The sequence below is a fragment of the Maylandia zebra genome, linkage group LG15, assembly GCF_041146795.1.
Source record: "Maylandia zebra isolate NMK-2024a linkage group LG15, Mzebra_GT3a, whole genome shotgun sequence".
Taxonomy (NCBI): domain Eukaryota; kingdom Metazoa; phylum Chordata; class Actinopteri; order Cichliformes; family Cichlidae; genus Maylandia; species Maylandia zebra.
The window spans coordinates 17430274-17456357 of NC_135181.1; the positions used below are offsets into that span (position 1 = coordinate 17430274).

Below are 26084 nucleotides of genomic sequence, written 5' to 3' on the forward strand. Positions count from 1 at the left end.
TTATAATGTTCATGCTGAATCTCACTGTGTGCTTAGTATACACAGGATATGCATTTGCTATAGTCTCATGCAAACATACAAGTGCAACAAAGATGTTGGATTGTGTTCATAAGGGCGACATTCAGCAAGAGAAACAAATATAGCCACTTTCCTCTTAAAATTAAGAGTCAGAGGTACAGAGGGGAGCCAGGCTGTCTGGGCGGACCCACTTTTAGTCAAAGGGAAACTCTCAGCACGTGCAGAAGCAGTTCACCTTACAGGTCAACAGCCAGAGAGGGGAAAGTTGTTGGAAACATGCTAAATAGAAACAAAGAACAGAAACTGCGGCTGCGAGGACACAAATCCCTCCCAATGGAGGTATTTATACGACACTCCCAAGGCTATAATCGCGGTCTTTTAACTATGTCTCTGGGACTGGAATGGAAGTGTTTATCTGAACCCACGGAGAACTGACAGGAATAGCCAATAGCAGTATAACATGACAAAGCCCTCTGCTGGCCATAGTGCAGCCAGAGTTAGACTTTGCTATTTTGGGTTAGGAACCTCTGTGCTTATTTTAGAGCCTTACCAACTTGGCCTGTCTGTAATCAAAGGATCAAAACTACTTTATTCTGAAAATAGGCATTATAGTACCAGCTACACAAAAATGGCATCAAAGACCTCAGCTGAAAATTTTGCTGACTTGTTGATGTAGTATGATTTTCAGCACAATTGCTTTGGCTTCTAGGAGAACATGCTGACAAGATGTTTTCCATATTTAGTCATAAAACAAAGTCCAAGATTGACTTTTCAGGCTGATATTCTTGAAGTTGCCATTGTTGCATTAATAGTTTAACGTTAATCTTAAGTGCTGACCAGTAAATTTGTATTTTTTAACATCACCACTGTTATGAACATGTTCCATGAATACATTACAAAAAAGTTTTTGGGGTTTTTTTCAGTAAAAGCATATAGGAAAAAACATTTGATCATTCAGTGAGCAATACTCGGTGTCTGTGGTCTTTGCATCCAGCTTCTTTGTGCTAAAGTAAAAAGAAGCTGGATGGCTAATGTGCATGCATCACTGTTTATCATAAAACATAATTTCATCTCAATAGTTTATGCAAATAGCACATCTAGTGTCCTTAATAAGCTAACCACCTGCTGACAGTGCGATCTTAAAAAACAAGAACTCCGTTTGGCTGCTTCTCTTCACTATGCCAATGCAACGTTTCCTTCCAGGCTCAAATGTGAAATTGTAATTCCCATTTTCTTTTTCTCCCTTTTTTTTTTTTTTTAATTGCCACCAGAGGCTAAGTCATCAGGCTAGCCAATGGGTTCACAGATTTGTCTTTTAGTGACTGACACAGCGACACTCGCAAACTTGAAGAATCTGAAGCATCTGGCGTGAAGAATCCGTCCTGTTTTAATATTGTGGCACCATCCCATAAATATGTCTTTCAGCTGTCAGCATTTGCGTCAGAGAAAGGCCGGCTTCATTAAGCAGATTCGTTACATGTGATGTTCTGCAAGAATAACCGTGTGCGAGTCTTTGGCTAGACCACATTGTGTTGCGATATTAGCTCCCCCTCTTCACCCAAACAGTCCATAGACATCGACCCCGCCCTGAGAGGCACTAAGCTCAGTGATACGGCTGTCAAACAAAATCTCTGTGCTTCCTTAAGTCCTGGTTGCCAGGGGAAAACATCAGGAATGCCGCCGGGTGACAAAAGACGATTAGAGGCCTGATTTCTCTGTATGCTGACATTTGTGAGTTTTCATGTGTTGTAAAGGAATTCTTGGCACTGAAGTTGGTTTGGAGACCACAAAAGGTGCTAAAGGTTGTCTTTCAGACACAACACAAAAGATGTTCTTGAAACACATGTGAAATGTATTTTTTCTCTCAACCTGACAAACAAGAGAAAGTACTTCTGTTATAGGCTGACGTTAAAAAGTGACATTTATATTTTCTACTACCACAAAAACTAAACCAACTAAGAGCCAACAGTAAATGGAACTTCCAATTTTGATCACTAGTTATTTGCAGATCTTAATAGTGTTATTCTTCCGAACAACTTTTTGGATAAACCTTATTTTCTTAATGACATGAAGTAACAGATGATCTCTTTATGTAACATGGCTGAAACTCATTAATCTTTGCCCCAGAAGGCACTTCTGTTCATTCTGTGTGAGACATAAAATCCTTGTTTATAGGATGATTACTTATATCTTAAAATGACCCTTTTGTTCAGAATAATGAATCTGTTTTACATGCTCCAGCCAGCCAATCTGATTTACTTGTGTTACCACAGTAGCTAAGCATGTTGATCCCTCCGTTAAGCTCCACAGGACTTCTGACGATGAAATTGGGTGATTTGGGATTTCCTGGTAAAGCAACGTAGGATGCAGCCACCTCAGTGGGCTCTGAGTCTGCATAATGAAGCAATTTAAACCGCTTTTGGCCAAGTTGTTGGTCTTGATCTGATCCTTTGATATAACTTGCAAGTGGGAATGCCTGCTTATTTATTTCTTGACCAAGAAAACTGCCCACTGTGAATGCAGGACAAAGGACACAAAGAGCTAATCTACCTGTAAAGAGGATTATTTTTGCAGAGAAACAAAAATCACCTTTATTCCTCTTGCACATCAAGGGTTTCGATTCATCCCCATAAAGTACTTAATTCATGTCATTATGAAGGCGAATATATATTCCAATATGGATTATTCAAGTGGAAAAACTGAACCAGTGTTGTGTCTACACATAACAGACAAGCCAGCAAAGAACTCATTTTAAATAGATGGCTAATGACAAAGTGCCTAAAGATACTGTTACAAGAACACACAATTTATTCCCATTTCTTTATCTGAATTTATGAAAAATAGTAAAATAACAGTAATTTTGGACCAACAAGATGATTCCCAAAGAACTGTTAACCAGAAGCTTGGCATATCTCGGCATAGTGTAGAAATTTGAGAAGAAACTTGACCTATCTGCTGTTCACTGAAACCTCATCAGTAATAGTCTCAGTGGAAGTTTGACTTTCAAGAACAGATTCTTAAGGACTGGAAACAGGGAGAAAAGGCTGAGGTTTGTCAAAGTACAATTACTATACAAAGTGGCAACAGGTTTTATGGTGTGATGAACAAAATTTTTAACGTTTTGGTTAAAAATCATTGTCTCCTATAGAGTTTTGAAGAGGTACAACAGGGAGTGTCTCCATTATAAAACACAGTAGGGGTTGTGTCATGGCTTGGGGCTGCATTTCAGCAAGTAGTGTTTGAGATCTTGTCAAAAATGCTGAAATTATTAATGCAGAAAAGTGTCATCAGAGTTTGAAGCATCATGCAGTGACATCTGGAAAGTGTCAAATTACTGACAGCTTAGTTTTTCAACATTATAGTGATCCTAGACGCTCTGCCAGTGCAGTAAAAGCATGCCTGGTTAGAGAAACGCAGTTGATAGTGGAACGCTATCAATCAGGAGCCCAGACCTCAACATTATTGAATCAGGTGAGATCATCTTGGCAGAGAATAAAAGCAAGTCAGCATCCAAAGCCTTGAATGTCCTTCAAGAAGTGTGGAGAACTACTTTTGAAGATTAAATAAGTTACAAGAAAGCCTGCCTAAGAGAGCTGAGGAGCACATACCCAATATTGCCTTTTAGAATCGTCCAAACTGAGTTTTTGTCTTATATAATGTATTTCCAGTTATGTTCACAAATATTACAATAAATGACTGCACCTGTTTCTCATTCAATCAGGGGTTAATGAATAAGGGGTTGTTCAAGACTTCTGTATAGTTCTGTAAATGTATTATTAAAATCCAAATAAAAAGAAAAATATTTGAGTGTAAAAATTTCAGACTAGTCTTCTTTCTAGTGTTTATATAGGTTTTAAATATAAGCTAGTATATGTTCACAAGCTAAAGGTTTGCCCACAAATTTGTGTTTTTGTATTAGGTGTGTGAAACTATTTGGGTTAACCTTCGCCTTGACGTGGGGAGCAGTCTCTGGGATTTCTATTAGCACCCATTTACCACCTGGAACACCCTGCAGCTGTGGCATTCCTCGACCATAAATACTCAGGCGGTTTGTTCCAGACCTAAAGTGCACAAAGCAGGATCACATCTGGCCGTTGCAGCCACAGCCTTTTTATACCGAGTCTCCCTCACTCCCTGATATTGGAATTTAATTGCATCCAGGCCGTCCAGTGGCCCACGAGAAGGGTTTCCTCAGGCATACCCAGAGAGCTGAACTGGCAGCAGTAAGTTCCATTTGACTCAAACTAATGTGAACAGCAGACAGGAATAACACAGTTGCTGTTATGTACACACATGCTGAGGCCCAAATGTGCACAGTGCACACACAGATACACAAGTGCACTCTCACTTGTGCAGTTTTTATAGCAGTACAGTAAAAAGTAAATACTACTCTCTGCATGACTCCAACATTGAAGAAAAAGAAGTCTTTTTCTGGGGGGAAATTTCTCTTTAACAGCTGACAACTCCGATCTTATATTTTATTTAAAATACCGCACTGTGCAGTAAACCTCTTACATGCCCAGCAAAACCATGTTCATGATAGTAATATTTCAAATTCTTGAAAAATATTCCCAAAATTAGTAGGCAGTAGATGCAGTATGTGAGATACCTTATGACGTTTACCTGTTAAACTCCTTATTATTGCAAATAGCTAATCAACCAATCATATGGCAGTAACTCAGTGTATTTGGGCATATAGACATGGTCGTGACAACTTGACCAAATTGAGCATCTGCATGGGGAAGAATGTGGCATGGTTGTTGGTGTCAGATGGGCAAGTTTTCAGAAGCTGGTGATCTGCAAAGATTTTCCCACACAATCATCTGTAGAGTTTACAGAGAACAGCAAGAAAAAGAGAAATCTGAAGAAGAAGAGAAAAGCGTCTCTGAATAACAGAACAGTTCCTCTTATCTTGAAGCAGATGGACTGCAGCAGAAGACCAAACTGGGAACCTCTCTTGTTAGCTAAGAAGAGGAAATTGAGGCTGCAATTAACATGGGCTCACCAAAATTAGGCAAGAGAAGACTAGAAAAACATTGCCTGGTCTGATGAGTCTAGATATCTGCTATGAAATTCAGATGGAAGGGTCTGAATTTGGTGTAAATGGTATGAAATCATAAAGCCATCCTGTATTTATGGCCCATGTGAGTATTGTTGCTGACCATGTCCATCTGTGTAAGGCCACAGTGCCCATCTTCTAGTGCCCAGCTTCTAGGATTAAATGCACATCACAAAATTTAAACCACCTTTCTTGAACAAAACTTTGTTCCTAAACATGGTCACCAGGTCCGAATCCAAAAGAGAACCTCTAGGATGCAGTCAAACAGAAGATTCACATCAGATCAATCTGTCCATTCCCTTGACCTCTGACTGTCGTTGCTGTCCATGGTACTGATCAAAAGTTGGAATGATTGAATAGATATTATTAGGGAGATAAAGAGAGGGAGAGTGTTTGTTCAGGTATGACATAGCTAGTAAAAGACAAAAAAATATCTGTACTGGAGTCCATCACAGAGTTGCTACACCTGCGGTTAGGCAGTAAGCACAGAATATCCACTGCTAGCATTGCCATCATATGTTTATAAGCAATTTCTTATTGTAACATTTTCTTGCTAACAATCTTAGTCAACATGCGTGATATAAGAACCTTTTAAAAATGCCTTCAGCACCTTAACGATGAAAGCATGATAAAGTGGGAATGTCAGCTTTTGCTGAGCATGTTGAACACATGTAGACTTTACTAGCATTTCCAGTTTAGCATCTTTAAGAAATTACACTACACTTTATTTTTCAAGGATATGTTTAATCAGCCTGTAGCTATTTACAAGTAACAATGTTTGCGTTCTAGCTTTAAATTTAGAAGTGATTTTTTTTGTGGTTTTGTTAATAATATATTTTTAGACAGCCATGCTAAAAATTGTATAGACACTACACTAAAAGGATACAATACAAGGAATTTTATAGAGTGATGCATTATTGTAAATTAAATGGGATAGTCATACGGAAAGGAGAAAATCCAGTCTCTGTATCATATATAAAATAATAAAAAGAAAGGCAGCATGAAAAACTGGGGAGTTCATTGTATTTGGAACAGCAGAGCATGTCAGTGGAAGTGGAATAAGTTGAAACTGATGTAGCGTGGTGACCCTGCTGAGAGGGCAGTGTTGACCGACGCTCAGGGGTGTCATGTGCAGACAAAAACATGTCAAACAAGGGAATATCTCTTTAACTATTTCCAGAGGTTTAAACAACAAAAAACCAAAAAGAAGTTTTCCCCCTAAGTTCTAAGTTTAACCACTTAGACTTCTAGATTTTTTTTTTTGAAGTAATACAGATTGAATCTAAATTCTTAGTCAGCTGACCTGTACAGAATATTAGACTTCCTTGCTGTTTACACAGTACACCAGAGTGAACAGATATTAATGAGTCACCCTCAAACTGACATCCACAGCTGAATTTACAGCAAAATATGAAATGTACTCTATATACAGTGCTGTGAAAGAGTATCCCCGTTCGGGTTTCTAGTTTCTTCAGATTCCTAGGTAGTGCTTAGTGCTTTGAGTTTCTTGTTTTGTTTCCTTGGCTTCATGAAGAGTTTTTCTAGCAATAAAAGCTGCGGTTTAAGTTTAACTTTCTGTTTCTGAGTCCTGCATTTGGGTCCTTCATCTTGCCTGCCGCACAGCCCCCTAGATATAGCATGAATTAACTGGGATTAACCACATTTTCTGGAAAACCAAGTTCATATTCATTAGCCACACCCAGATATTTTAACTCAAGATAGAAACCTGTTTGAAATCAAACCTGTTTGTTAATGTGAAATAGGCTATAAGATCTCAAAAAGCAGAACATCACGCCACACAGTTCCCTGTTTTAGTTGTAGCTCATTTGTAGCTCACAAAAATACCCACTTCAATCAAAAAAGCCTTCTCATCTCTGGACAAACCTCTGCCTCTGTCATGGTCCTGAGTCTGTAGTTTATTTCTAAGTTCTGTTTTTTGCCACACTCACCTTATGTTTGTTATCACTCGGGTTCTGTGTCAATAAAGCCCTCTCACTTCACTGCATATCCGCATCTTGGGTCCAGCTACAAGTTTAAATGGATCATTTCCACTCTGATAATCACAAACCAAGATTTCTGTGGTAGATTAAATCTAATTCCCAGGCATCATTAAATCTGGCGAAATGTTTGAATTTAATTTATTTGGACACATTTACAGACATGATGGTTACCGCAGGCTCTCATTAGGCAATGTGCTTAAAATGACTTCAGTTAAAAGCATGCTGACTAGCCAGTAGGTTTAAGCCTACTATATAGTCTTTGGTTGTCATTTTAAAGCAAAGGAAGCCTGCATGCTTTGAGGCGATGGAAAAAATAAGGGCAATTCTCTTCCTTTTTGTGGTTGGCATCTTAAAAGTCTTTAATTCCTAAATTGCCATGTAGATAACACCATAAATACATGGCTGCTAACTGAGCAGAACACTTCAAATGTTCAACGATGTAATTACAGGAGCTGCGGGGATAAGAATAGTAAATATAAAGTGTTTTGGTTCATTGATTGTAACAAATAGAGATATTTGGTATTTTCCAAGCTATTTTTATTCCTCTTACATCAGTTTATTTTGCAAGATGGTTTGTGTATGTTTCGTTTTCTAATATTATAAAAAATGTAGAATAATAAAATGTAACGACAAAGGTCTGACTGTAAAATAGAAGTTAACACTTAGACGGAAAAAAAAGTGCATGCATATGAATGACATGTGTAAGCGTTTTGAGTTTTCAAATAGAAATGTATAAGAAACAGTCCATGTATCATTTTCGAACAGAGGATTAATGTATGGTACATTTTCATTTATGACCAACAAACTACTCAAAGACATTAAAGAGAGTAATTATTTCTTCTGTAGTAAACATGTGACTTCAACTTTTGTGGCCACTTTTGGTACCACAACAGACTTACCTTGGCTCCCTCACGTGCCCGTAAACTCTTAACCCGCTATATAATTACGAGTGGTGACCCACTGCAGTAGATGACAGCTGAGAGAGTTAAGTACCTCCTTAAAATGGTGGTCAGAGATATTTTTTTTTACTTTAAGCTGTCTGACACACACACACACACCAAAGTGTACAGTAGATGAAAGACACTGACCATGATTGTACCGTTCCATCCAGTCTTACTGTAGGCTTGCATTGATGTTACCCTGTCATTTACACTGTCTGCCAACCCGTCTCTAGTGAATTAGGCCACAGTGTCTGTCAGCCGGACTAGAAGCAGCCAGTGTTTTGGATGGTGTTGCAAAGATTACGTCCAGTAATGGACAGTGTTGGTCAAGTTACTTGAAAAAAGTCATCAGTAACTAATTACTGATTACTTCCCCAAAAAAGTAATTCCGTTACTTTCAAAAGTAATTAATTACTTAGTTACTTAGTTACTTTTTATAAACACAATTTACAACCTGAATAGGTGATAAATCGATAGATCTTTCAGCCCAATTCTACTTTTTCTACATACTCCATCATACAAAATGTAATCAAATGGAAAAGTCCCTCTTTAAAACTTGTTTTATTAGTTTTAATCTTTTAACTTTATGCATCAAGCAAAAATTAAATTATATGCAACATTCTCTGACTGGAAGAAATTTGTTTAATATTTAAACCTATTTTCTGCACATTCCAGCACATAAAATAATTTTTTTTGTGTGTGTTTACACTCAGTCTTTCAAATAGATGCAAGTAAAACACAGCAGAAAATAAATAAAGTCAAAGACTAGCGGTCCTGTTGCGCTATTTTCACCTGTAAAGCAGGAGTGGGGTAGGCGGAGGTTTACCCTGGTGCAGGTGTGCTGCAGCGGTCAGTTGAAGAATCCGCGAGTTTCTCTGTGAGTTTCCCATTACGTCATAGCGCACTCGGTGCTTGCTTGGAAGTTTAGGGGTTTTTTTCGCTGTAAAAATAAGTTTTCTTCTCACGTACAACGGACGCTAATGTTTTTGTCACTTTTTATGGAACCAAACTTAAAGTAAGGTCAGTACTTCCAAGCTTTAAACGCTGCACGCTCATACTCTCTCCCGCACTCGATATATTATCCATTGTTGATCTGCACACAGCTGTTGTCATGAACGTCGCACTTGCTTATGTTACACTGTTGCAATGATGGGCCAACTCATCTCCCGTGCAACATATTTATTTTTACAGAAAACTGTAAAAACAGAAAAATAAGACAATCAGTTCTCTTTGGCGCGCAGGCCGTACGCTGCCTCTTCGCCACTGACACTACTTCTTCTAGTGTAGCTGACATTACTTTATACAAGTAACTTATACAGTTTCACATTCACATGCACCACCTTTGTAAACTGGTTAAATCACACAAATACATTTTACTATACACATGAACAACATAGTGAACTCTCATTACAGTTTTATCTTGTTTTTACTACTGTTTTAATCTATTTATGAACCTGTCTTCTTAACTGTATTTAATAAACTAGATCTCTTTCAAATAAATGTTTTTCTTAACATATTTCTATAGCATTCACTCTTCATGAACTAAACATAAAGCAATTCACATTTTCTCTTATTGTGCAGTTTTGTGCAGTTTTGTTGTACAGTTATTTTATTTTCAACTTTAATTTATATATTTATCTTTATCTTATTCTTCCCAGTTAAATTTACCCTTCATTCTAATTTGTGTTGTACAGTTATTTCATTTTTAACCTTAATTTATATTTTATTCCTTCCTAGTTAAATTTACCCTTTTTAATTTTTCATATTTATTTCCTATCTTATTCATAGCCTTTTCCTTTTTTGTTCTCTTTAGGTCACGAGCAGTTGTCCAAGCATTTCACTACATATCGTACTGTGTATGACTGTGTACGTGACAAATAAAATTTGAATTTGAATTTGAAAATATATATCTTGCGGCTTTAACCCAAAAATACACCTGCACCGAGCTCACAGAGTTTCGGTACAGTCTAACACTTGGATCGGCACAGGCTAACAACTGGACCAACTTGGAAATTAGCTCTTTAGCTTAACATTCGCCACACACAAGACATTTATCATTAATCGCCACTGCTGTCTGTCACTTTTATAACATCTGTTTATATTATCAACCACCCTACTTTCCCGTAGGAACGCTGCGTTACTGCGTTACTAAAACCGTGATTTTTTTTGCGAGAATGTCTCATGACAATGACGTAAGTGTGGCACTATGTTAAAGACAGACATGAAAATAGTAGCCCCCCATTTTATTTTATACTCAAGGACACTTTCTTTTAGTGAGGCCACTGCAATGTAAGTTTTACTGTTGTATAAGTTCCGCCAGCAGAGGGCGCTCGGTCCTGCACGCATCGGTAGCTGACGCTACACTAGAAGAAGTAGTGTCAGTGGCGAAGAGGCAGCGTACGGCCTGCGCGCCAAAGAGAACTGATTGTCTTATTTTTCTGTTTTTACAGGTAATCTGATTACCGTTTTTGCAATAGTAATCCCTTATTTTACTCGTTACTTGAAAAAAGTAATCGGATTACAGTAACGCGTTACTGCCCATCTCTGCTAATGGAGCCCATAAAGTCTCACAAATAGTAAAAGTAATGACAATTGGATAACATTTATTTACAGTGGCTGCATTTTTATATTTTATTCATTTCTATGTCCCGTTTCCTTTGCTGCATGGTTAAATAGATAGAAATTAATAGCAGGCCATCTTTTGAGAAACAGTGTAAGTCAAATGATAGCATCCACAGTAATGTGTTATTTTGGGAGCAACTTGTCTTGCATATTGTTGGTTGGGCATATTTGACATCCTACTCAACATCCAAGAGATAGTCTTTATTTTCACTTCAATCACCCCAAAGACACTACAAAAGTAGAGAAAAAATCCCAGTCATTATACAACTCCCTTTGAGCAAGACGTTGGTGACAGTGGGAAGGAAAAACTCACTTTTAACAGGAAGAATCCTCCATCATAACCAGGCTCAGGGAGGAACAGCCAACTGCTGTGGCCAGTTGGGGGTGATAGGAGAAGACAGAATAAAAGACACCTTTGTTGTAATCAGTTGGCCTATAACTTAGTTTAGTCTTTAGTCAATGAGCCTTTTTTTTTCTTCTTTTTATTTGGGCGCCAGTCATTTTTGGTTCATTAGCAATCCAAATTTTTTTCTGAAGTCCAAGAAAGAAGAAAGATCCCCAACAGATTTACTTTACCAAGTGGATCATCACAGCCTTGCCATATTGGTCCATTTGACTGACCTTCGTTTAATTTATTTTAATTTAATTTATTTTTTTAAATTTTATTTTATTATTCATTTTTAGTTATTACAGACACGACAGACATGACTGGGGGATAGGAAAGGGAGAAAGAAAGAAAGAAAGAAAGAAAGAAAGAAAGAAAGAAAGAAAGAAAGAAAGAAAGAAAGGGAGGGAGGGAAAGACGGGAAGAGGGATAGTGAGAGAAGACACTAAAAAGAAATCCACTGGATCTGCTGTTGAAAGAAGAAAAAAACAAACAAAAGGAGAGCAACAGAATAAGCACAACATCACAGCAATAACCTAGACAAGTATAAGGAGCAGTAAATACTAAATATTCAATGTTATTATCCAGCACGCAAGACCGACAGCGCACAATGTGCTTTGAGGAAGCAGCCAAGAAAGATATAGTTTGTGTCTGTGAGCACCCGTGTGTACACCTATGTGCACACCTGTCTGCATGAGCGCACTTTTATTCAAAAGGTTTCTCCATGTAACGATTTTACCGGCACACTTTTGAACCGGAGGTTTTTGGAAAGCTTTTATTTTGGTATTTTCGTTGATCCGTACAATAAATTTGCATGTTAGCCTAAATATTTAGTTTTCTGTAACATTTAGATTTAACATTTAACATTTAGATTTGACTTTTAGATTTAGATTTAAATATAATATTTAGATTTAATATTTAACATTTAAATTTAGATATAATATTTAGATGTAACATTTAACATTTAGATTTAAATATAATATTTAGATTCAACATTTAGATTTAACATTTAACATTTAGATTTAAATATAATATTTAGATGTAACATTAAACATTTAGATTTAACATTTAGATTTAATATTTAACATTTAGATTTAACATTTAAAATTGTGTTTAAAATATGAAAAGTTACAAGTATTTTACTAAATGTTGTAAAAAAATTACTCAAAAAAACATGTTTTTGTAAAGTTTTGAGCTAAATGTAGAAAAATGTTGCCGTTAATTTCAGCATGTTTCACTTTACGAATGGCACCTCATAGCTGTGGAGGTCAGGTAGCACTCTAGACTCTACAGACCTCCACATAGTGATGACGGTCAGAACCAAAAAGGTCAAATTTGGATTCATCACACCATAAGATATGTTATGATTTTCAATCGAGTTCTTATATAATTTGGCACACCTTAGTCTTTTCTCTCCATTTCCCTTCCATAATAATAATAATGACGTCTTTACAGATACCCTCTCAACTGTTACCATCAGAAATGGTCTCAGTTGAGACTCAGTGAGGCTTCAATGAACAGGAGATGGATCAGCTGATAGGTAAAATAACACAAAATGGGGGATGACTCAAACTTTTCGCACAGTAGTGTGTTAAGAGCTCTGGATTATAGTGCAGAGAAGAAGCCATGCTGTCAACCACATAATGAAACACATTAAATCTACTGCAGCTGAAGCACTTTTTTCCCACGGTTTAGTCAATTTTAGGCAGCACAATTACATTGTTTGGGTTGGGAGGAGTTCAGGGTTTGGTTTAGAAAAAACAAACAGTCAAATAAAATGTTAAATGAAAATTAGAAAGACATTTTCTACATAAAGAGTCCTGGCTTTTTCAGTCCATGGACCACTTATAACACCAAAGCAAATTTGCATGCACATTTAACACTCATTTCAGATGTTATATAAAGAGCCGTGATGAACACAATACGCAAAACAAGGGCCAAAAGAAATTCGGAGAATGATGATTACTTAAACAACCTATTGCAAATATTTACGTTTAGGCAGGTGTATTTATACATTAAAGAAATATATTTTATGTAGCTTTAAATCTGAGTAAAATTTGAGTACATCACAAACAGGTTTTTGTTTGCTTCATGGTTTCTTTAATAAACCAAACATTATTCAAGCACTGCATATAAAACAGAACAGCATATTGTCTGTGTGAACACGTCTGTTACAGTACTGTATAAGGAGCCCACTGTTCTCATAAGCCGCCACGTTCTGCGTGGTTCTTGGAGGAATGTCAGTAATTAGCTCAGTAATCACAAGCTTTAGGAAATCTGCAGGAAAATAGGCTTTATTGCTGTGTGAAGGCCTTCTGTCTGCACTGCTTTCTAAAAGGCTGGTTTTATTGTGATGTGAGAGCTCAACATATCAACAGGTTACAGTATGAAGCAGAGGTGCAAGTCGCAACCTCAGTTCTCAAGTCTTTAATTGTCAACCAAGTCCCGAGTTACAGCAATGATTTCAAGCAAGTCAAATCTTTGCTAACCATAAAACGGATATGGTGGCTACACACCCGTTTAAATTAAATTTCAATTTTTTCACTAGCTCAAGGTCTGCCAAAGTCATTAGATTAATGTGGGTTTCTTCCAATCAGAGTTAAAACAAATGGGTTATATTTTCAGTCTCTTACAAGTGGAAAACATTTAAATATAGTTCATAGTGAATTGAATTGTCCAGAAGCATTTAACAGATGTTATTATTTACAATTTAACCAAAAAGAATTACACTATATGAGACATGCTTGACATGAAAGAGCCACTGAACAAGAAGGTGTTGAACCTTACTTATTTTCATCATTTGCAAATAGAATAGTCGGCTAACTATGTCAGCAGAGACCTTCAAAGGATTTTCTCGAGAGGATTCAGTTTTTCTTTATCAATGAACAGTTGGCTTTTGCCCACCTCCAGAGGGCTCATGATTCAGTTTCTCATATTTGTGTCGACTGATTTGCAAAACAAGCCTCTTCAATGTAAGGCCCATTGTTTAGGATGTGTAGTCCTCATGGGATCATCATGATGTTCCGCAGAACTTTCTTCTGCTTTTTGAGTACAATATATGTGCCTGTTCCTCTCTCAAAGCACCTCTGCACTTTCATTGTTTGTGTCCATAAAAGAGAGGACCGAAACACGGCAGCTCTCAATGAGCTGCACCAACTCGCAGTGCTGTATTCGTGTAGCACTCAAAAATGACAAAAAGCAGCCATGAACAGTCTGCTTTTTCCACAAAAGGTTGCAGTGTCACATGAGCCCAGGAGGATGCTTTCTCACTCTGGCATGTTGAATGGAAGCCAGACAAATGTGACAATAGTGACTCAGCAAGCAGATGAATTCACACCAACGCAAAATACTCCAAACTCTTTCTCTTGCCTCTCTCTATGCCAGGCTCCTACAGGCAGATGAGATCTGAAGAGGAGACTTCTCTTGTGTGAGTATGTGTGCATCCATTATCAAGGCAACCCATCTCCCCTCTGGTCTGAGTGCTTCTCCAAAGTGTACAGTACAGCTAGCGAAGCTGAACAGAGAAAGGACTCCATTCTTCTCCCCCTCCTGCCTTATGGCAAAATGGCAGCACTACCTGAAGCTCTAGTTTCTGTGGTCCTTTTGTCTCGCGCCACCGATTGAGGGCACAAAATGGGTCTGGAGGGAACCCAACACCGCACCCTCACGTTCCTGTCAAAGCTATAGTCACAAGAATGAAATAAAGGGAGCTGTTTCCATGAAACCATGAAGGTAGAGAACTCAGACATTCATTTATTAATTAACTGTGCTTATAAAAATTCTTGTTTTAGTCCAGTTCCATCCCTTTGCATTGAACCGGAAAAGAGATACCTCACTACCACCTGCCTGTAACCTTTAAATAGGTAGTTTCCGCTTATTCTTGAAACTGTCCCAGGTGGGCTGCCCAGTAAAGAAATGCCACTGACCCAGTAATGTGAGCAGGATGCCTTCCTCTGAGTAGCTCTGCTCTACTGCTCTGGTCTGGAATATTACAGAGGCCAGTTGCAGTGGAGGCTTGTAACTGGAGCTTTTTGGTAAAGGAATGTTGCTGGTAAACACAGCTTTGCTATTAGATACGTGTGGTACCAAATCTGACCTTCACTATCAAAGGGATACACTACCTGTGCATGGTGACATGCCAGTAGCTCAGAGGATTAGTTTTGTGGGTGTGTGTGACTGCATGTGTGTGCTGTGCAAGTATCACAAAACATGAACAAAAATTACACTGATTGTGCTATATTCTATAAATGTTGATCTATTACCTTCTAAATGGTGCAAGATACAAAGTGGCATACATTTAGTATCCATCCAGGTCCATCCATACATTGAGCACGGACACAAAGTACTTACATATTTAAAAAAACAACAACAATCTGCTCAAATAATGACACAACAAGTCACATTATTTTCAAGATAACTACACTTTAAAACTCTCCAACACTATAAGGGGTCGAGTTTAGTGACTTGAATTAGCAGAGCTAGCAGGTTTAGTTTTCAGTGCATGGCTTTGAATCAATTTAATTGGATGTATTCTGTGAAAATGCACAGGTGCACCAAAGATTGAACTTAGCCATGAGACTAACCCATTTTTTTTTTTTACCAGACTGTAAACATGTTTATTTCTGCTATAAAATTGGGCAAAATAACACAGATGTCTATGGGGACTGACTCAGTTTAAGAGCATTTATTGGATGCTATTTGAAAGAATGCAATAACAAAAACAGCTATCCAGCCAACATGTCTTAAAAATCCATTAATCATTATTCTTTACAATGTGCGGGCATGCACGTGTATTAATGGCTCCACAAACCCTTCTCTCAGTCTCTGTTTTTTTCCGTTTCCCCCCCTGACACATTTCTGCCTACTTATGAGCCAGTTTTTTTCTCATCAACTTTGGCTACATTTGTCACATAGCCTGGCACTAACCCTTGCAAGTCTATTCCAGTTTGAGTGGAAACCTTGGTCTGTCCTGGACCTGTAGCCCACATTAGTCACTTCTGTAAACTTTGTCACAGTGTCAGCGACAGCAGAGACTGGAGTCTCTCTATTTTTTTCTTGGTCCTTTCCTGGTGTAATTTAGCCAGACGAGCTCCTCGTTATGGGGCCTTGACAGCAGAGTACAACTGATTCAAGATGCACATTTCTGTACTGTGTTTCGGAAAGTGTTATATTACAGTCTGAAAACGGAAAAATACATGACAGTGTTTATGCAAGAAGTGTCTGTGAGTGATCGGGCAGTAATGCTGTCCACTCGCTATAACACTAAATCCTGCTTGAATGGCACAGACAGAACTGTGACGCAAGTGGGTTAGAAAGAGAGGAAGGAACCAGGTAGTTTTTTAGCTGAGAAAGTAATTAACATACAGTTATCCAGACACTTTATTAGGTATACCTTGCTAGTACCACTTTGGCCCCTCTTTTGTCTTCAGATGTGTCTTAATTCTTCACTCTATAGATTCAACAAGGTGCTGGAAACATTGACATATTAACATATTTTGTCAGCTGCACATCCATGATGAGAATCTCCTGTTCCACCACATCCCAAAGGTGTTTCATTGAACTGATGGTGACTTTCGAGGCCCATTTGGTACTAAAGGGCTCAGAATGTGCCAAGACAGTATTATGTACACCGTTACATCAGCACCTTAAAACTTTGATACAAGGCAAGATAGATCCATTCTTTCATGTCCATCCATCCACCTATCGATTAGTCCGTCCATTGTCTTCCACTTATCCTCATCAGGGTCACGGGGGTCGCAGGGCTGGAGCCTATCTTCAGGGCGAGAGGAGGGGATACATCCTGGACAGGTCCCTATTCTGCCGCAGAGCTAAAATATAGAGACAGACAACTACAGGGAGTGCAGAATTATTAGGCAAATGAGTATTTTGTTCACATCATCCTCTTCATGCATGTTGTCTTACTCCAAGCTGTATAGGCTCGAAAGCCTACTACCAATTAAGCATATTAGGTGATGTGCATCTCTGTAATGAGAAGGGGTGTGGTCTAATGACATCAATACCCTATATCAGGTGTGCATAATTATTAGGCAACGTCCTTTCCTTTGGCAAAATGGGTCAAAAGAAGGACTTGACAGGCTCAGAAAAGTCAAAAATAGTGAGATATCTTGCAGAGGGATGCAGCAGCCTCAAAATTGCAAAGCTTCTGAAGCGTGATCATCAAACAATCAAGAGTTTCATTCAAAATAGTCAACAGGGTCGCAAGAAGCGTGTGGAAAAACCAAGGCGCAAAATAACTGCCCATGAACTGAGAAAAGTCAAGCGTGCAGCTGCCAAGATGCCACTTGCCACCAGTTTGGCCATATTTCAGAGATGCAACATCACTGGAGTGCCCAAAAGCACAAGGTGTGCAATACTCAGAGACATGGCCAAGGTAAGAAAGGCTGAAAGACGACCACCACTGAACAAGACACACAAGCTGAAACGTCAAGACTGGGCCAAGAAATATCTCAAGACTGATTTTTCTAAGGTTTTATCAAGGTTCAAGGTTCAAGGTTCTTCATTTGTCACATGCATAGTTATACAAGTATAACACACAGTGAAATGTAGCCTGACACGCTCCTCGACATGTGCAAAAAAATTGGGGGGGGGGGTGTAGAGGAAGAACATTATTTATATATATATATATATATATATATATATATATATATATATATATATATATATATATATACATTGGGTGAATGTGCAGTAGTAGCAGCAAGCAGGTGAATTCTGTACATTAATATGAATAGACATCTGACTATTTTACAGGATAGACAATATAAACATATTTAAAATTAAAGCAATTGAAATGTACATTGTGCCTTGGTTTAGTGTCTGGAAGAGTCCTGTCTCAGTCAATTATAGATGATGTGAGAGGGCGGGTGTGTGTGTTTAGGGCACGGATGGCTTGGGGATAGAAGCTCCTCTTGAGTCTCTCTGTCCTTGCCCAGAAGATGCGGAACCTTCTACCAGATTGCAGAAGTTGGAACAGTTTGTTGCCAGGATGGGACGGGTCCTTCAGTATCTGCGCTGCTCTTGTCCGGCATCTCCTGGTGTAGGTGTCCTGAAGCGGGGGGAGAGCAATCCTGCAGCAGCGTTCTGCTGTACGGATCACTCTCTGGAGAGCTTTTTGGTCCTTCACACAGCTGTTCCCAAACCACGATGTTCTGTGTGAGGATGCTCTCCACAGCGCCTGTATAGAAAATCCTGAGGATCTTTGGAGAGACCCTGAACTTCCTCAGTTGTCTTAGGTGATACAGGCGCTGCCTAGCCTTTTTGGTCTGGACCTGAATGTGGGCAGCCCATGTCAGGTCTGAGGAGATGTGGACACCAAGATACTTGAAGGACTGCACCCTCTCCACTGGAGCTCCATTGATGATAATGGGCTTGTAGTCTCTGTGCTGACTCCTTCTGAAGTCCACCACCAGCTCCTTGGTCTTGCCGACGTTCAGCTGGAGGTGGTTGTCCTGGCACCACGATGCCAGATTCTTCACTTCATCCATGTAGGCCGCCTCATCGTTGTTGGAGATGGCACCCAACACCACTGTGTCGTCAGCAAACTTCACAATGGTGTTGGAGCCATGGGTGGCCACACAGTCTGAAGTGTAGAGGGAGTAGAGCAGTGGCGAGAGGACACATCCCTGAGGTGCTCCTGTGTTGATGGTGATGCTGTTGGAGAAGCACCTGCCCACCCTCACCACCTGAGTTCTGCCAGTGAGGAAGTCCAACACCCATGCACACAGACGGCTGTTAAGTCCCAGATCCCTCAGCTTTGTGAACAGTCTGCAGGGCACTATTGTGTTAAACGCTGAACTGTAATCAACAAACAGCATTCGCACATAGTTACCCTGTTTCTTGTCCACGTGGCTGAGAGTGGTGTGTAGGATGTGGGCGATGGCATCCTCTGTGGATCTGTTGGATCTGTAGGCGAACTGCAGCGGATCTGTGGTGTCTGGGATGGAGGAGGAGATGATGTTCTTCAGCAGCCTCTCAAACACCTTCATTACTACCGAGGTCAGTGCAACTGGCCGGTAATCGTTCAGGGATGAGGGTTTGCAGTTCTTGGGCACAGGGATGATGGTGGATCTTTTGAAGCATGTGGGGACCACAGACTTCGCCAGGGACTCGTTGAAGATATAAGTGAACACACCTGCTAGCTGGTCAGCACAGCAGTGCAGCAGACGGCCGGTGATGCCGTCTGGCCCCGCCGCTTTCCTTGTGTTCACTCTCCTCAGTGCCGCTCGGACGTCATGCTCCGCGATGCTGGTCACCGGTCTCTCGCTGATGACGTCACTGTCCTCGGTAGTCAGGCGGTAGATAGCATTAGCTGCCTGGCTAACCTCGAAACGGGCGTAGAACTGATTCAGCTCGTTGGTGAATGCAGAGTCAGCGTTGATCAGCGCAGTGTCCCTGGCTTTGTAGTCCGTAATGGTGCGTAGTCCGTGCCACATACTCCGTGTGTCGCCCTGGTGGAAGTGGGACTCCACACGTTCCCGGTACCGGCGTTTGGCATCTCTTACCGCACGCCGCACGCCGTATGAGGCCGCTTTGTAGGCGCTCATATCGCCAGTGGCGAGACCCGCGTTGTAGGAGGCAGTCCTGGCGTTTACTGCAGTGCGGATCGATCTGTCCATCCACGGTTTCTGGTTTGGGAATGTGGTGACTCTCGCAGTGGGGATAATCTCCTCCGCTAGCATATTGACGAAGCATACTGCTACTTCCGTAAACTCGTTGATGTCGACTGCGCATGCTCTGAACATGTCCCAGTCGACGTCGTTGAGTGCGTCCTGTAGCGTAGCTTCTGATTGGGCAGTCCACCGTTTTACCTCCCTCGTGGTCACGTCCTCCCTCCATATGCTTTGTTTATACTGGGGGATGAGGAAGATGGCGTTGTGGTCAGACTTCCCAAAAGCCGGGTGTGAGACAGCTTTGTAGCCCTGCTTGTATGGCGTGTAGCAGTGATCCAAAATTCGATCCCCTCTTGTTGGACACGAGACATGCTGGTAAAAGTTTAGCATGACTTGTCTGAGGTTCGCTTTGTTAAAGTCTCCTGCTACAATGAGGGCTGCGCCCGGGTCCTTGTTTTGAAGCGAGCTCAGCACATCATGTAATTCGGACAAAGCCATACCTGTGTCCGCTTGGGGTGGGATGTAGACCGCCGTGGCGATGACCGAGGTGAACTCACGGGGCAGATAGAAAGGGCGGCACTTAATGCTCAGGAACTCCAGATGTGGCGAGCAGCCGCTGGAGAGAGTAGAAATGCTCCTGGCATCACACCACTTTCTGTTTACCATGAAACACACTCCCCCACCTTTGGTTTTGTTCGACTCTGCCGTTCTGTCAGCGCGGAGCACAAAGAATGAATCCGACGGAGTTACGGCCTGGTCCGGCACGGTGGGGGTCAGCCATGTCTCCGTGAAGCACAGAATGTTGCAGTCCCTCATGTCACGTTGGAAGGTGACCCTTGCTCTTAGGTCGTCGAGCTTGTTCTCCATGGATTGTACATTGGCCAGTAGGATACTGGGCAGTGGTGCGCGATGCGCCTGCTGTCTCAGTCTGTTCCTAATACCAGCGCTTTTCCCCCGGCGCTTCTTTGTTCTGCGCCTCGGATGAGCGGCCCGTCCTTTGTTGTTCTCCGCGCCGCCTAGAATCTCTGACGGCCAGGAAGGGTCAGGTTTAAAAGTGTCCAAGATTAGATGTGCAACCTTGGCACCGATGTTTACAAGTGATCCGCTGTCGTAAACTATAAGACTAGAGGATTTTGGGATGAAAACCAGAGCAAAAAATAGGTCAAAACAAGAAAAGTAGATAGTCGGAGCGGAGTGGTCAGGAAGGCGTCTGGACGTGGCCGCGCCATCCTGCTATCTGATCCTGATATCTGATATGGACTCATGAAATGAGAGTGAGTCTTGATGGGCCAGATGGATGGGCCCGTGGCTGGATTGGTAAAGGGCAGAGAGCTCCAGTCCGACTCAGACGCCAGCAAGGTGGAGGTGGAGTACTGGTTTGGGCTGGTATCATCAAAGATGAGCTTGTGGGGCCTTTTCGGGTTGAGGATGGAGTCAAGCTCAACTCCCAGTCCTACTGCCAGTTTCTGGAAGACACCTTCTTCAAGCAGTGGTACAGGAAGAAGTCTGCATCCTTCAAGAAAAACATGATTTTCATGCAGGACAATGCTCCATCACACGCGTCCAAGTACTCCACAGCATGGCTGGCAAGAAAGGGTATAAAAGAAGAAAAACTAATGACATGGCCTCCTTGTTCACCTGATCTGAACCCCATTGAGAACCTGTGGTCCATCATCAAATGTGAGATTTACAAGGAGGGAAAACAGTACACCTCTCTGAACAGTGTCTGGGAGGCTGTGGTTGCTGCTGCATGCAATGTTGATGGTGAACAGATCAAAACACTGACAGAATCCATGGATGGCAGGCTTTTGAGTGTCCTTGCAAAGAAAGGTGGCTATATTGGTCGCTGATTTGTTTTTGAATGTCAGAAATGTATATTTGTGAATGTGGAGATGTTATATTGGTTTCACTGGTAAAAATAAATAATTGAAATGGGTATATATTTGTTTTTTGTTAAGTTGCCTAATAATTATGAACAGTAATAGTCACCTGCACACACAGATATCCCCCTAAAATAGCTAAAACTAAAAACAAACTAAAAACTACTTCCAAAAACATTCATCTTTGATATTAATGAGTTTTTTGGGATCATTGAGAACATGGTTGTTGTTCAATAATAAAATTATTCCTCAAAAATACAACTTGCCTAATAATTCTGCACTCCCTGTATTCACACTCACAGTCATACCTATTGGCAATCACCAATTAACTTAACACCACTAACTGCATGTCTTTGATTCCATGCAAATTTGGCCCAGAGAACTGCTACTTACTGGTTATCTTCTGTCTTTCAGGCTGTTTTCTCTGAACCCTAGAGTTGGTAGTGTGGGGAAAATCCCAGCAGATCAGCACTTTCTGAAATATTTTGACCAGCCCATCTGGCTCCAGCCTGTTGACCTGCCGAGCCTGAAAAACACTGGTTGAAACCCTGTTTGATCTCAAGAACTGAAGAGGAGATAATTATAATGGATCATTAGCAACACAGATCAAGAAAGGCAGGGTACACCCTTAACATGTTGCCATTCTGTCTCAAGGTATTGGCGACTGTCAAGCCTTTGAGTCGCCGAGCAGCTGAATAGGGGAATAATGTTGACGCGCCCGCTGTTTAAAACGTAAGTCAAAGTTCCAGGTTAAAACTCCTTTATTTGTTATCAAATCCTTAAAATCCGTAGAAAAACAGTGATCAAAAACATTCCAAGCTTGAGCGGTCAGCAAAAGTCAACTTCCCCCATCACCCACTCATTCACAAAATTTCCCTCGGGCCGTGAACAGGTGATATAGCAATCACTATTACTGACACCACGTGACCCAAAGCTACGCCTATCCACAACACAAGGGTTAAGGGTAAAATGGAAAATTACAAGTTAATCCTGTTGACAGCCTGACATAACAAACACGAAAAGCTTTAAAAAATGGCATGAAAGACTGCAGCTGGGTTAGTCCTGACTTCATTCTTGACCCACACAACACACAAAGTTGTCATAGTGCTAGCTACCAATTCACACTACCACAACATACCATGCCTCAGTTAAAACCAGTCTTAACTTCTTCAGACATCGGCCTGCTTGCAGTAACAGTGTCTCAGTCACAGCTGTTTACAACCTCGTCTCTCACGCAGTGCTGACCTGTGGAGAGGTTCAGGGCACATGTGGAAATCTGTCTGCCACAGCTATCTTTAATATTTCACACCTCTGTGTGGAGAATAGGGGGAGTCGATTTGTGGCCAACAACAGAGAATACTCTAATTCCTGCAGGCGGTCATACGTTGGTTTGAGGTTTCAAACTGAAGACATTGTGGCTTTTTTCAGGCCATGGTGCAATGGTCTGTGTTTGTGCAAGAAATGTTCATATTGAGAAAATAATAAAAGCTTGTGTTATAGTTTCCAGTGTGGGTGTATATTGTTGTTCATTAATATTACGGCATATTCTTTCATTATTGAATTCAAATGATGTGTCTTACTGTAAGTGCTCTGCCGGACTTAAGCAGCTCCTCATCAGGGACTTTTTTCTTTTCAATTCCAGTAGAGCTGTTTTGTACCACTGAGAGAAAAACATTCCTAAAGCATAATGCCTCTACCACCAGATTTGATGGTACCGATATTTTTTACGGGTTCATTGTCACCATTTTTTGTGCCAAATAGCTCAATTTGGTCTCACCCAACCGCATGATATTCTCACAAGTCTTGTTTAGCTGTCCTGCATGATTTCAAAACATAACGATGTAATGTGCCACCCTTAGTTTTCTTGAATGTTGTCCCACCTGCTTTGAGATCATTAACAAGATCTTCTTGTGTAGTTCTGGGGTTATCCCTCATGGGATAACCATCGATGCTGCCTGTATGCTTAGTCGAGGTCAAAGAGTGGTAGACAGCAGTGGGGTGCGGTGACTTTTACAGAAAGTGAAAGTCTACACTTTCATTAAAAAAAAAATTATATTAAAAATATGTCAACCATGTGTGCACTGCTCTTCCATGTGCTGTTGTTGGTCTGTCAGCCAGCTGTGGAGAAGAGTGAAGTTAAAACATACAAAGAACTGAAGTGAAACTGACTGTTAAAACAATGAAGTCTCCACTTCAGCCAGAGTTTGTACCTTTCATGCTGTAGTTTTGATCTCTGATCATTTTTTCACACTTCTCCTGTTCTGCTGTCACTTCCTTCCCTGTTCTGGCCCAGGACATAGGTCATCTGTGTCCACGGGCATGCAGTTGGGATTTTGGAGTACTGCATGTCAGCATGTCTGCATTGCTCTGTATGTTGTCCAAACACAAACCACAGCTGGACACATTTGTAGGACCATAAATTGTACTTAACATAGGAAGCATATCTATTATAATGCTAAATCAGAGGGTTGGTGTACTTGCTAATGCTAGCTCCATTTCCAAACAACACAGAGGGTAATTGAGCCGAGATCAGTGAAAGCAGTGAAAGCTCACCTCCCTAAATGTGGTTCTGCTATAGGTTTCTTCCTGTTAAAAGGGAATTTGTCGCTAAATACTTGCTTTATAGGGTGTCAGCTGATTATTGGGGTTTTATTTGTATTACTGTACAGTCTTTATTTTGCAGTGTAAAGCCACTTGAGGCTTTGACTGTTGTCAGGATTTGGTATAATTAACCATGGACGCTGGCTGTCAGTAACTATGTTGTTTCCAACTAAGCTTTTACTGGATGGTATGTATTATAAACAAATACTTATTCCCTCACTACAATGCACACGATTCAATGTGAAATTTAATAAAATGTTTCACTGAAACTGTAGCCTGGTCATTTCTTAAGTGCTTAAAGTTATGAATTCAAACACGTCTTTACTCTACAGTCAACTTTGTTCCCGTTGAGTGAAAATAAAACACATTTCGCAACAACTGAATTTTTCTGTCAAGGTTTCACAAACGTTAAATTAATCTTGCACTTGCCTGAATTTCTTTGCATTACAGCTGGACCCAAATCAGATGTCTCGCTCAATTTTTTTGAAGAGAAACATTGTCAGTGCCGCTCTGCAAGCACAAGGTTTGCTCTCTGGCTGCAGGCCCGCCTCTGTGCCTTTAGTCTGTTCAGCGAGCGTGAGAAGAGAGAAGCGAGCAACAGCACAGATTAGTTAGCTATGTGTGCAGTGTTGTTTTTGTGGTTTGTTAGCGAGATGGAGGCTGTGTCAAAGAAAAAACAAGAAACACATTGTGTTGCCTCTATCCTCTCCAAATGATTATTTATATGCAAGCATAGTTAATGATTGGGTTTGGTCTTGTAGTTTTAGATCCCGTGTTATCACATATTTGGTGGTGGCCAATAATTTAAATGACCTGAATATGTAAAGAAAAAACTGTAAAAGTTCAAAAAAGGTTAAAAGCAAATGTTATTTAATAAAAACTAAAAGAAATATAAGCAAAACTTCCACTTTTGAAGTGCTTTAAACCTCTGCAGCTGCTCTGTGTGTTTGTTGTATATTTTCTCTTTAACTCTTAAACATGCGACTGTACAGTGATGCTAATGTGCAGCTGTGTCATACTGGTACAGATAGTGGAGGTGTACCATATGGGCACACAGTGTCTTTGCTGTGGCAGTGACGGTGTGTTTGAAGCAGCGAGTCTGTAACTCCACACAAGGCCAAGGCCAGGAGGAATTACAGGCCATCGGATAAACATAAGCTGTAGAGCAGTAGCAGGGCGTGCTCCCTTCAGGAAATTAAAAGCCAGTGCTTCTTCCTTCAGTCTGCCCACCTTCTCTCATCTCCTGCCAGTTCAGTAAATGAATAGCAAACTAATAGTGTCTGGGACTTTTCCTATCTACTGTTGTCTGTAGAGGGCATTCACCTTCACATTATCATACAAGTATAACAAAAAAGAATACTCTAATTTTTCACAGGCATGAAAGGGATCATGGCATTAGCATAATGAGTACTGTACCATGTCTTAGTTGTTTGCTGTAATCTAGAGGTGCATTGTCAAAACATGCAGTCAGTAAGAGCTGCAACAGGTTGGTAAGACTGATTCCTTTTGTATCAGTGATGTTTTGATGACTCAGTTTTCCCTTTTGATGAAATGAAAAAAACACCCTCTGTCTCTCGGGGAATGAATCAAGTATAAAAACAAAACACCTCACTGAATCTGAGCCTTTGAAATCCTTATCGAAGTTACTAATGTTCAGTTAGCTAAACATGTAAACAGCTGATAACTGTTGAAAACTGCTGAACACCTTTCTGTCATTATTAGATCAAGAGGAAAAATGTAAACACACTTTTCTTTACACCCTAGCAACTGCTCAGAAGCTAGATAGCTAGTTGCCTCATAAGTCATATCTGATCAGAGTATTTTCCACTTCTGAGTTCAACGATAAAGTAGTTGAACTTTAGAAATGCAAGAAAATGTTGATATAAAACTCCCATAGTGTGATTAGTCAGTGGGATGTTGGAGGAAAAGAACATTTGTGAATACATTT

At 40.4% G+C, this 26084-nt stretch overlaps 1 long non-coding RNA gene across 2 annotated transcripts; it reads right to left on the minus strand.

Annotated features, from left to right (window-relative positions):
* Positions 1 to 15694: 15694 nt before the first annotated feature.
* LOC143412645 (uncharacterized) lies at positions 15695 to 24776 on the minus strand. 2 transcript variants are annotated; one of them, XR_013093155.1, is made up of 4 exons: positions 24566 to 24776; positions 23746 to 23902; positions 21929 to 23653; positions 15695 to 16853 (listed from the first exon to the last, which is right to left on the minus strand). It is a non-coding gene; the product is annotated as an uncharacterized LOC143412645 (long non-coding RNA). The 2 variants fall into 2 exon arrangements; XR_013093154.1 differs by having other exon boundaries at positions 15695 to 16874.
* Positions 24777 to 26084: the final 1308 nt, after the last annotated feature.